Genomic DNA, 10,224 nt, shown 5'->3' on the forward strand with positions numbered 1-10,224 from the left:
AGAGCAAGTTTTGATTGTGGAATTGAAAAAATAAGCTGCTTTTGAATCTTTTTATGTTTATTAAATGTCATATGGAGTAAAAATTACATTCAAGTTGTCTTTTTTTATTATATTGTATAGATAGATAGATAGATAAATTATAAAACTTTTAGGTGAATTTGTAGCATCACTTTTCTAATTTTTTAATTAATCATATCATATATTTAACAAACATAATAATAATAATAATAATAATAATAATAATAATAATAATAATAATAATAATAATAATAATAATAATAATAATAATAATAATAATAATAATAATCTTTCTCTCTCTTGTCGGTTTTAGAGAAATTTTTCTCTCTAAAAAGAAAGTCGCCATTGTTGTACTGTTCTTGCGCCATGGCTAAAGGGAGAGGTCGTCCACCAAAATCTCGGATTTCTGCCGATTACTCACTCGATTCCGCACTTTATGGTACTGATTTTACTGTTTCTCGCTCCAATTTGTCTATTGGACGTTATTCTCTTCGTAATTCTTTGACTGTCAATGATGAAATTGTTGATGCTTCTCCGTCTCCTAGAGCTTCTCCTACTATTAATGGAGCTCCTGACATTTCTGTTAAGGTCAATTCCATAGTTTCCCCCTTGAATGTCTCTGGGTTTAATAGTCCGAAAACAGGGGACGCCATTAAAGTTCCTGCTGTTTCTTTGAGTTCATGTCCTAAGACTGGTAGTGTTGTGGTCCCTGTCTTAACTGCTGGTACTTCTTCTACTACTAGTGCCCCTGCATCCCAGAATGCTCCAAAACCTAACCCTATTAAATCTGGTGTTATTTCTGGTAAATCTTGGGCTGCTGCTACCAAGAAGAACACTCAGAAGGGTATGAGTCTTTTTTACCATGAGAAAAGTGCTAATTCCACAGAAATTGATATTCATATGGATGAAAATGAAGATGAGAACTCTAAGTGGAAGTTTACTCTCATGGGTAATGTTCTTAGGGGTAATCCTTCTCTTAAGGTAGTTACTGAATTTGTCCAGAAATATTGGAATTTTGGCCCCTTGCCTTTCATTCAGTATTTCAAGAAGGGATGGTTTAGCTTTTAATTTGACTATGAGGATGATATGAATGAGGTAATGAAAAAGGGCCCTTGGAAAATTGGAGCTAACTCCCTACTTCTCAAGCAATGGACTCCTGATTTCTCATGTATCATGGAAGTTGTTACTACCATTCCTATATGGGTACTCTTCCCTGATGTGGACCCATTTTTATGGACTAATTCCACCTTGAGTAAGATAGCTAGTAAAGTGGGTAAGCCTCTCTTTGCTGATCTAATAACCACTTGTAAGGCTAAGCTGTCTTTTGCTAGGGTTATGATAGAGGTTGATGTGGCTAAGGACCTTGTTGAGCATCTCATCATTAATGCTCCTTTCATTGGTCAGTCTGTCCAGAGAGTTGTCATAAGTGGGTGCCCTGTCAGAAACTTGGCCACACTGACTCTTCCTGTAAGAAGAAAAAGCATGTTGTCCCTGACCCCCAGGATTCTAAGTCTCAGGATGCTTAAAAGACTCAGAAAGCTGGAAAAACTACTGGTCCTAAGGGTTCCGCAAAGCATAAGAATGCTGGCGCTCATAGGGCTTCTAACCTGTTGTGGTTCCTGTTGTCTCTGGTCCAGCGCTGCCATGTCAGGGTACTGCCTCAGAATGCCATGTGCTAGGTGATACCTCTGCTCCTCATGAGGTGTCAGTGGATCTGGGAGAGAAAGTTGGTTCAAAATGTATTGAGCTAGGCCATTCCTCTCTGCCCAAGTCTCCTGTCATCTCCTCTGTTGCAGCAGAAATGCACTCAGAATGCAATGAGCTAGGGCACCACTCTGAGATGGTAGTTACTGAGACAGAAGTCACATCTACTGAAGCTAGAGTTACTGATTTAGTGGCTGAGACCCCTGTGGTTGCAGCTGTGTTAGTGCTCTCCCCCAATAGATTCCAATCTTTGGATGTTGGTTCTCTTGTGAATACTGGCCCTGTTAATCCTGCTAGGAAGGATCCTCCTGATAAACTCCAATGATTATCTCTTCCTGGAACATTAGAGGTTTTAATAAACCTCTTAAGCATCTAGAGGTTATTTCTTTTCTCAAGCATTATAATATTGACATTTTGGGTCTCTTGGAAACTAGAGTTAAGCAAAATAAGGCTTCTAAAATCTTGAAGAATAAATTTAGTAGATACAATAGTTTTACAAATTATAACTCTCATTCCAATGAGAGGATTTGGCTGCTTTGGAACCCAACTACTACTTTTGTCAACATAATTGAGGAGCAAGCTCAGGTTGTACACTGTAAGGTGAACCAGTTGAAAAAAAATTGGTCTCTATTTCTTTCCCCTTCATTAAATTTTCGTATCAGAACAAAGTTTTAAGGAAGCGTCTTGATAAAACCCGTGCATTGCACGGGTCACAAAACTAGTTAAATTTTAAAACAGGCCGCGCGAAGCGCGGTAAACTACCTAGTTTATTTGTATACCTTTTATTTTTTTGTAATGAGTATTTTAATAAAAGTAAACAAATAATTATAATTTGTAGAATAACATTTTAAATTTCAATCTTCTAATACAACTTATTTGTCTCCACATCAACTTCATCATACTAGATGGATGAAGTAGTTCGACAAAGCTTTTCCCCGCAGTAAAATAATTCCTTAACTTTTATCTCACAACATGTCTAAGATTAGTTTGCTTGCGACCGCCAAACATATTACCATGGAAACATGACGTGTTAAGTATGTCAGCATTCACAAAAGAGTTGTTAGCAAATGTAAACTACATGATCTTTAAGATAAGGTATCGATTTGGTTATAATGGATGTAAAGGTAAACTTCTATTTTCAATAAATTACAACAGCAACAAAAAACTAAAGTCTTCAAATATATATGAAGTCATGATATTCATTACTTAAAACATTTGAACATATTATCTAGCGAGATGAAAAGTATATCTTTATTACTCATAAACCTAACTAGGCTATACTTGATCTGACTGACTCAAACTCTACTCTAGGTTTGGGTTAGGTTTGGAACATGGTTCATTTGAAAATTGAAAAGGATTGAATTAAAAACGAGCAGCATGCCGGCTATAAAAGGCTTATTTTGGTCAAAATTCTAATCCTAATTCGGCAGCATTTTGACTTGAAAACATACTTTTTCCAAAAGAGATAAGTTTAAAAGTTCGGGTTTCAAAAATTGGACTAAGATTTTCTAAATAATGGGTTGAACTTGACTCAAATTTCGAAAAACAAAACGTTTTTTTTTTATATAACTAGCTGGAAAGCCGCGGCTTCGCACACGGTATTCAACTTTTGATTTTTTTGCGAAACTGTAAACCGATTCAAAGACGTCAAGTAAAATAAACGCTTACTTTATTCAAACAATATTAGTAATATACAAAGTACATCCGTTGCACATTTTAAATTACATTTACATATGCTTCTATTTACACAAATGTCTCATGTAAAATATTTCACCCATTAACATCGTCGCTCAAAATTGATAGTCTCCCCTACTGTTTTGAAAACTATCGAATGCATCATCTAAATGGGAAACCTACAAAGAGTTGTCATGGAGCGGTGTAATTAAAACCACCTTATATTATACTCCTTCCGATTCTATATATTTTTCCCTATTTCCTTTTTCGGTTATTCGAGTTTTCTTCTTTATTTCTCTTTTAGGTTGATTTGTGTGGTTTAAATTCAATGGCATGTGAGGTAGTGTGTGTTGGGTGGTTAAAATTCATTTTCTAATTTTTTTGAAAAAAAATAAGGGGGAAGAATATATATATATATATATATAATAGGAGGGAGTACTCGATAGTCATCAAGTTTATCAATTCTACGTGACTAAAGAGAAGTGTCACACCCGCAAATAAGGTAGAATTTAATGGCTAAAACTTGGGTGGATTCAATCTTCTCCAAAAGCAATCTTGTGGATGTTAATTTGCCTGAGGGCCGAGGCTATGCTTCTAGACTTCGAGTATGTCACTCCCAGATACCCTAATCATAAAAAAAAAAAAAAAAAAAAAAAAAAAAAAAAAAAAGAGAGAGAGAATCGTCACTGACATTAAAAGATACGAAGATACGAAGGTGGGTATGAGATTCCAATTTAAAGGGTTTTAAGGGAAGAAATATCAAACTCTATCAAAAAGCAAGGATTCGGAGATGTTTTTATCCATTTGAATATGCAACAGCACATAGAGAGAGTAAGTTATTCTTGTATGAGATATGGCGATTTTATCCACCACCGCTACATTTGAATATGCAACAGCACGTAGAGAGAGTAAGTTATTCCTCTATGAGATATGACGATTTTATCCAACATCGCTACATCATAACAAGTGAAACAACTCCCTAGCTGTTAAGTCAAGCACAGAATTATCCATAGCTTCCAGACAACTATAAATTTATACCAACATTGCAAGTTGCATCAGATATTGCATCACTTGCCTGCAATTTATTACCATATTAGTATCATCCATTGTCCCACTTAGGAAATAAGTGATATAACACATTTAGCCATGTGTTTTTGTTTAGAAGATGACCTGTTTACTTGAAAAAATAAAGCAAAGTTGACAGTAAATCCATCACAAATTCTATAAGAAGTCAATCGTAACTTAAACTTCAAGCTTATGTTTGTTAACTTCAACCTACCTTACAAGTAGATGCCCCATATCTAGAGTAATCATACCTGCACAATTGTCGACACCAATGAATAAGCATTTAGTAGAACCACTGGGTAAAGGATAATGACCCCATATATTAGTAAGACACCTGACATGGAGGAATTGCACAACGAAAAAAATTAGACACTACGTAGTCAGTGAGAATACTGTCACTTCCCTTTGGCAATTTTCCCATAACAATTGAAGGGCTACCATTACTATAAATGTCCCACCTCTAGCGAATTGAAAAAACGGCCGCAAAGTCCTCGTAATGAAATGAACAAAGAAGCACAATTAGTAACCGATCAAAGTATCATAACACTATAGAAAGAGCTGGTAGTTTCATGTGTAAACGTCGAAAACTAAGCATATTGAATTTAAAGTATCGCCAACAAAATTAAAAATAAAACCTGAGTTACAGAAAAAGGAAAAAAAAAACATTTTTTTTCAAGGAGAATTAAATCAAGCAATTAACAGCAGTAAAACGAAGCAGTAACTAAGAATTTTGCTCAAAGTCGATTTTCCGAAACGAATACCTTATGTGAGTGTTAATCTGGAAGATTAAGAATTTGGTTAAAGCTATGAGAGCACCGCTTAGATTTGACGATGTGGAAAGAGAGTAACGAAACAACCGCCAAAATTATTTAGAAAAATAAAATATGGTCGCTTGACTGTAAATATGGTTGTGGTCAAGGGACAGAAGCACACTCAAAATATCTCAACCCCCCTATTCTCTTTTTATATAAGACAAGCAAATCACTAAGTTTGCAGAGAACCTTCATAAACAACTTGTAACAATGAAAATCGATTGAATGAAATACGGAGCTACACTCTAGCTAAATTATGGAAAAAATAACTTACTCCTCTCCTTTTAAGCATAAGGAGAGTACCACTTCTTCAAGTTCACTTTTCCGTGTCGACTAAATAAAATGAAAAGCTGAATCTATAAAACAAGTCCAAGGGAAGCATTCAAGCTACCGATCACCAATAATCAAATATGAACTAACTACCTTGACAGGTGTAACACTTCGTTAAACAAAATGTGTTAAACTATATTCCTCGCAAAATGGACGATAACTACTACCTAGAACGTGTTTTGTTTTATTGTTAGTAGAATTAAGAATCAACCCAAAGAATTAAGAGATGGTGATGAAGGGTGTTTACTCACTTTGGCCATGTTGGATCCACTTATAAAACTAATAACAAAGAAGCAAAAGCAAGGATGACTAAACCAAAGACTAACCATCCTTGTATCAGCAAATTTAGCTTTACCTTTTGGAATTGCCACGGTCTTACAATCCTACTTGTCTACATTCTTCTGTTTCAGCATGTTGTTCAGAGTCGGAATTCCCGCTATTTCTTTTTCACAGTTTCCTCTCTCGATTACCTAATTAATGGCTGTGATTTTCTATGGGACATTTCAGCGAACACTTGGTATGCCTATAAGCAAAAATACTATATTCAGGGCAGCATATACTAAACTTCAACTATATTATTTCCGATTTGCAGCTTAGAACGTAAATAAGAAAATCACAGATGAATTACCTCATAAATGCGATCTCGACCGACAAAAAACCATAAAGCAGGGTAGCTCTTCACCAAGGAATGCGGACAACGTAGCAGCAAGCCAGCAATGGAATTGTAATGAAAACTTTCGAGTTCAATTGTTTGTCCTTCTACAGAAATTTGAAAGAAGTGACAAAATTAAATTCACTATTCTCAGTAATCTGAAAGTTAATGTTTACATAGAAGATAACTAAAAAAATTAAAAGACCAAAACCTAACCCACCAAGATCATCGACAGTGCTTTTCATCATTCTAGTTTTGAAATCAATCACAGCTGAATGTTTATTTATTTATTTTCATAAAATCCAAATTGTTTATGAATTCATGCATGATTAAGGGATCATCAATAACATTTGTAGGATTGTTTGTAAATTAACCATATAGTAACAACAATTAAAGCATGCAAATCATGAAACGATTAACTAAAAATCAAACACATACATATATATCAACAATATTTCCAATCAAATCAAACATCATTAACAAAATCAGATCAAAATAAAAATACCATCATGCTGTATGATACAACCCATCTACAAAAAAGTGAGTAATTTCAAAACTTACCCAAAAATTCCTTGAAAATTTGATGAAATTTTATTATTTTGATTGTTTTAAGTTACAACTGAAGTGTTAAATTGTATGTAGACGGTAAAGAACAAAATATCAGAACAAACACACTAATTTTAGATTGAAAGTAAACCAAAAATACGAATTTACGGTAAAAATCAAAAAAAAATATGCAAAATTACAACAATCAAAACAACTAACCATAAAATCATATTCGTCATTATCCGAATCCGAAACGCCATCTCTGTCGCGAAAATCTTCTTGCATATCGTCATCGATTTCTTCCATATCATATTCATCGTCCATATACTGCATTATCAATTCGAAGATGCTACATCCTGCAACAACGACGGCGGCTAAGACGGTGGATATGGCGGCGGTGTGATGTAGGTGGTGATGGTGGTTAAGGGGATTCGGGTGTAACCTTAATTTGAGTTTTTTTTTATTTCTGGAAATTGATTTTGGGGAAATTATTGGATTGATCTAAGAAATCAAAGGTGAGATTTTGAGGGTGATTATGGATGCGATAAAATCAAAACCTAAGTTTCTGGATACATAATTAGAATAGAATATGGTAGATGAAGGGAAAATTTCAGGCGGTGTAATACATAAGAGAAACATAAAATAATAATGTTAAGGGCATTGACTGTAAATACAGGTTGAGTCAAGGGGTATTGGCCATGTAAAAATATGCAAACCCCCTATTCTCTTTTTATATAAGATATAAGATATAAGAAAACATGACTTTTTTAAAAAAAAAAAAAGAAAGAAAAGACTCGACACGGGATTCACATAGCAAGTAGTCATTCGCATACGAGCATGAATGCATGAACCTAGACTCAATTAAGTCTCGGTCAATCTTCTAAATTGGGTCTATGCCAATGATCCCACTTCATCAAAGAAGCCAAGTCCCCCATAAGGCCGTAGTAATATGGTAGAACAAGTGCTTGAAGATTCAGTAATGACCACCTGATACTTAAATCGGGCATAGTGGACGTCTCCTCTTTACCTTGAAATCGACCTAAGGGGGAGATGGTCCGAACCTAAAGTCTCAATTGGGTTTATGCATGAAAATATGTAGAGAAATACTAATTCAATTGATGGCCATTATTTAACTTTTCAAGTTACACTACTCCCCAGCGGAGTCGCCAAAATGTGGCTGTGGGAATTTGATAATCCACGGGGTTTTTTCAACCACCTGAAGTCGCCACCGAGTTTTAAGGAAAACTCATAAACCTTTTGAGAAAATGGATTCGCGTGAAAGTACGTGTTGGGAAGCTCATTCAAACACCCAACCCTGCCCGTTGTAAACAACAGCCTCTACTAAGTCAAACAATGGCCAATTTAATTGAACTAGTATATGTTGATATGCGTCCATTCATATTAAACCCTAACATGTGACAATTAATTCTACGTGGTGTTTAATGCAAAAATTACTTTTTCCAAGTTATTTTAGCATGTGCGTTCATTAGCTATTCTAGCAAACAAACAACCAAAAATGAGAGAAAGAAACTTCTTACTCAAGCGGCGCTGCAAACAACATGGGTTAAATTACAATAACAATTGCAATAAAAACCAATAAACAGATAACATGAGATTTAATCCAAATGTAAACAATTCAATGTAACAATATAAGAATCAAGATTGGAATAATTTACATGTTAGATAATTGATTGTATAATTTGCGGAATCGAAACTGCAATTAAAATAATAAATTTACAACAAATAAGAGACATAAACACAAAACAAATAGACTCGTGCACTGCACGGACCATGTGTCCTATTCTGACCACAACAGACCCGTGTTATTCACAATTTAATTCTAATTGTTATCCAAACGATTCAAATTAAATGCGAAAGATATGAAATAAATTGCACAAATTCTAAAGCATGAAAATACAGCATACAACCAATTCCCATGATCTAAAAATAATTATTCGCGAATTAAAACCAATTATTTCATAATTAGCTCAATTTAAACAAACATGCAATTCTAATTTAATTATTTTATAACTAAATTAAACATGTGAAAGACCAAAGCATATGATTCATACCAAACCCTAATTCAACATGGGAAAAATTGTCATATAGTACTCATACACGACATACATATGAGATAAGCAAATCGACACAAACAATTCCTATTCATGTGATTTTAAACAATTCTAATGAATCATATCCAATTAATTAAAATAACATGTGAACAATTCATGTGAAAATTATACTAAATCAATTTCATTGTTTATATCTAACCTTCGAAACATATGACAATTATTTCATAACTAGTATAGATCTCGTGCTACAACAAGGTATTTGTAGAGGGTTGTGTTAGAGAAAGTTGTAATTAAAATGTTGCCATTAACTTATTTTTACATTTAATAAATCTACTATTCATTAACTCATTTTTACATTTAAAATGTCGTGAAATGTATTTATTAATGATTTTATTTTTTAAACTTCTCAACTTATTTTAATGGTTTTTATTTTCACGAATCAAATAATATCAATTATATTTTTGTTTTATAGACAGAAAGTATACGTCAAATCATTTTCTAACAAAGATTAGCAGTTTGTATTTAAACTTTTATTTTAGGCAAATTAAAAAATTGTTTTAATTGATATAAAGTTATATTTTAATGAAAATTTAATAGTTTAATGTTCATTTGTGTTTCTTATTTAAGTAAATGAAGTTTGGAGGAAAAAATTTTCTTACTTAAGTAAATGGAGATAGATAGCAAACCTTTTGAGAATCTTATACTCCGTATATGGTAAATAATATGACTACAAATATTGTAATTCTGTTTGTATACAAATTATAATATAAGCATAAAGTATTTATGGTATAGAATTAATTAGGAGATAATATTGTGTCTGATGCCTGCCTATTTTAAACACTTTATTTTATTCATTAGCACACATTTCTCTTACATTTTCAGTAGCGTAAGCCGTAAGATACTATTCTTCCATGAATTGGCTACTTTGTGTTATTTTGTATTTATTGTAGATTTGGACCCGAATGAGTGTAAACAAGCCAAAACCCGTCTCTGGAGTCGCTTTATGGGTACGAGTGAAGTTGAGCTTGAAATTTATCATCTTGGAATGCGTGAAGACGTAAGGAAGCTTGCTACAGTTGGTGGCTTGGTTGTAAACTAGGTTAGACCCCGTGCTACATCACGACATTTTTTAGATTTTGTTACGTATAGTTATTTACAATTAAGCTATTGACATTAAATAAAAATACTTTTTATTTAACTTTATGATCTACTTAAATATAAAATATAATATTATTATTAGGTAAAAAAAAGATGTTGACTACAATTGGCTTACATTTAAATTATCTAGTGGCTTAACTTCTACTATAATTATTGTTAAAAATAATATTGCCATTACATGCAACTAAAGCCC

General features: G+C 33.4%; 1 long non-coding RNA gene across 1 annotated transcript; it reads right to left on the bottom strand.

Moving 5' to 3' along the window:
• Nucleotides 1-3,425: 3,425 nt before the first annotated feature.
• Nucleotides 3,426-7,555, bottom strand: LOC141621191 (uncharacterized). Its single transcript, XR_012532141.1, has 4 exons — nt 7,021-7,555; nt 6,232-6,362; nt 4,676-6,126; nt 3,426-4,021 (listed from the first exon to the last, which is right to left on the bottom strand). It is a non-coding gene; the product is annotated as an uncharacterized LOC141621191 (long non-coding RNA).
• Between the last annotated feature and the right edge of the window lie 2,669 nt (nt 7,556-10,224).

The sequence above is a fragment of the Silene latifolia genome, chromosome X (genome assembly GCF_048544455.1).
Source record: "Silene latifolia isolate original U9 population chromosome X, ASM4854445v1, whole genome shotgun sequence".
In the NCBI taxonomy this organism is placed as follows: Eukaryota; Viridiplantae; Streptophyta; class Magnoliopsida; order Caryophyllales; family Caryophyllaceae; genus Silene; species Silene latifolia.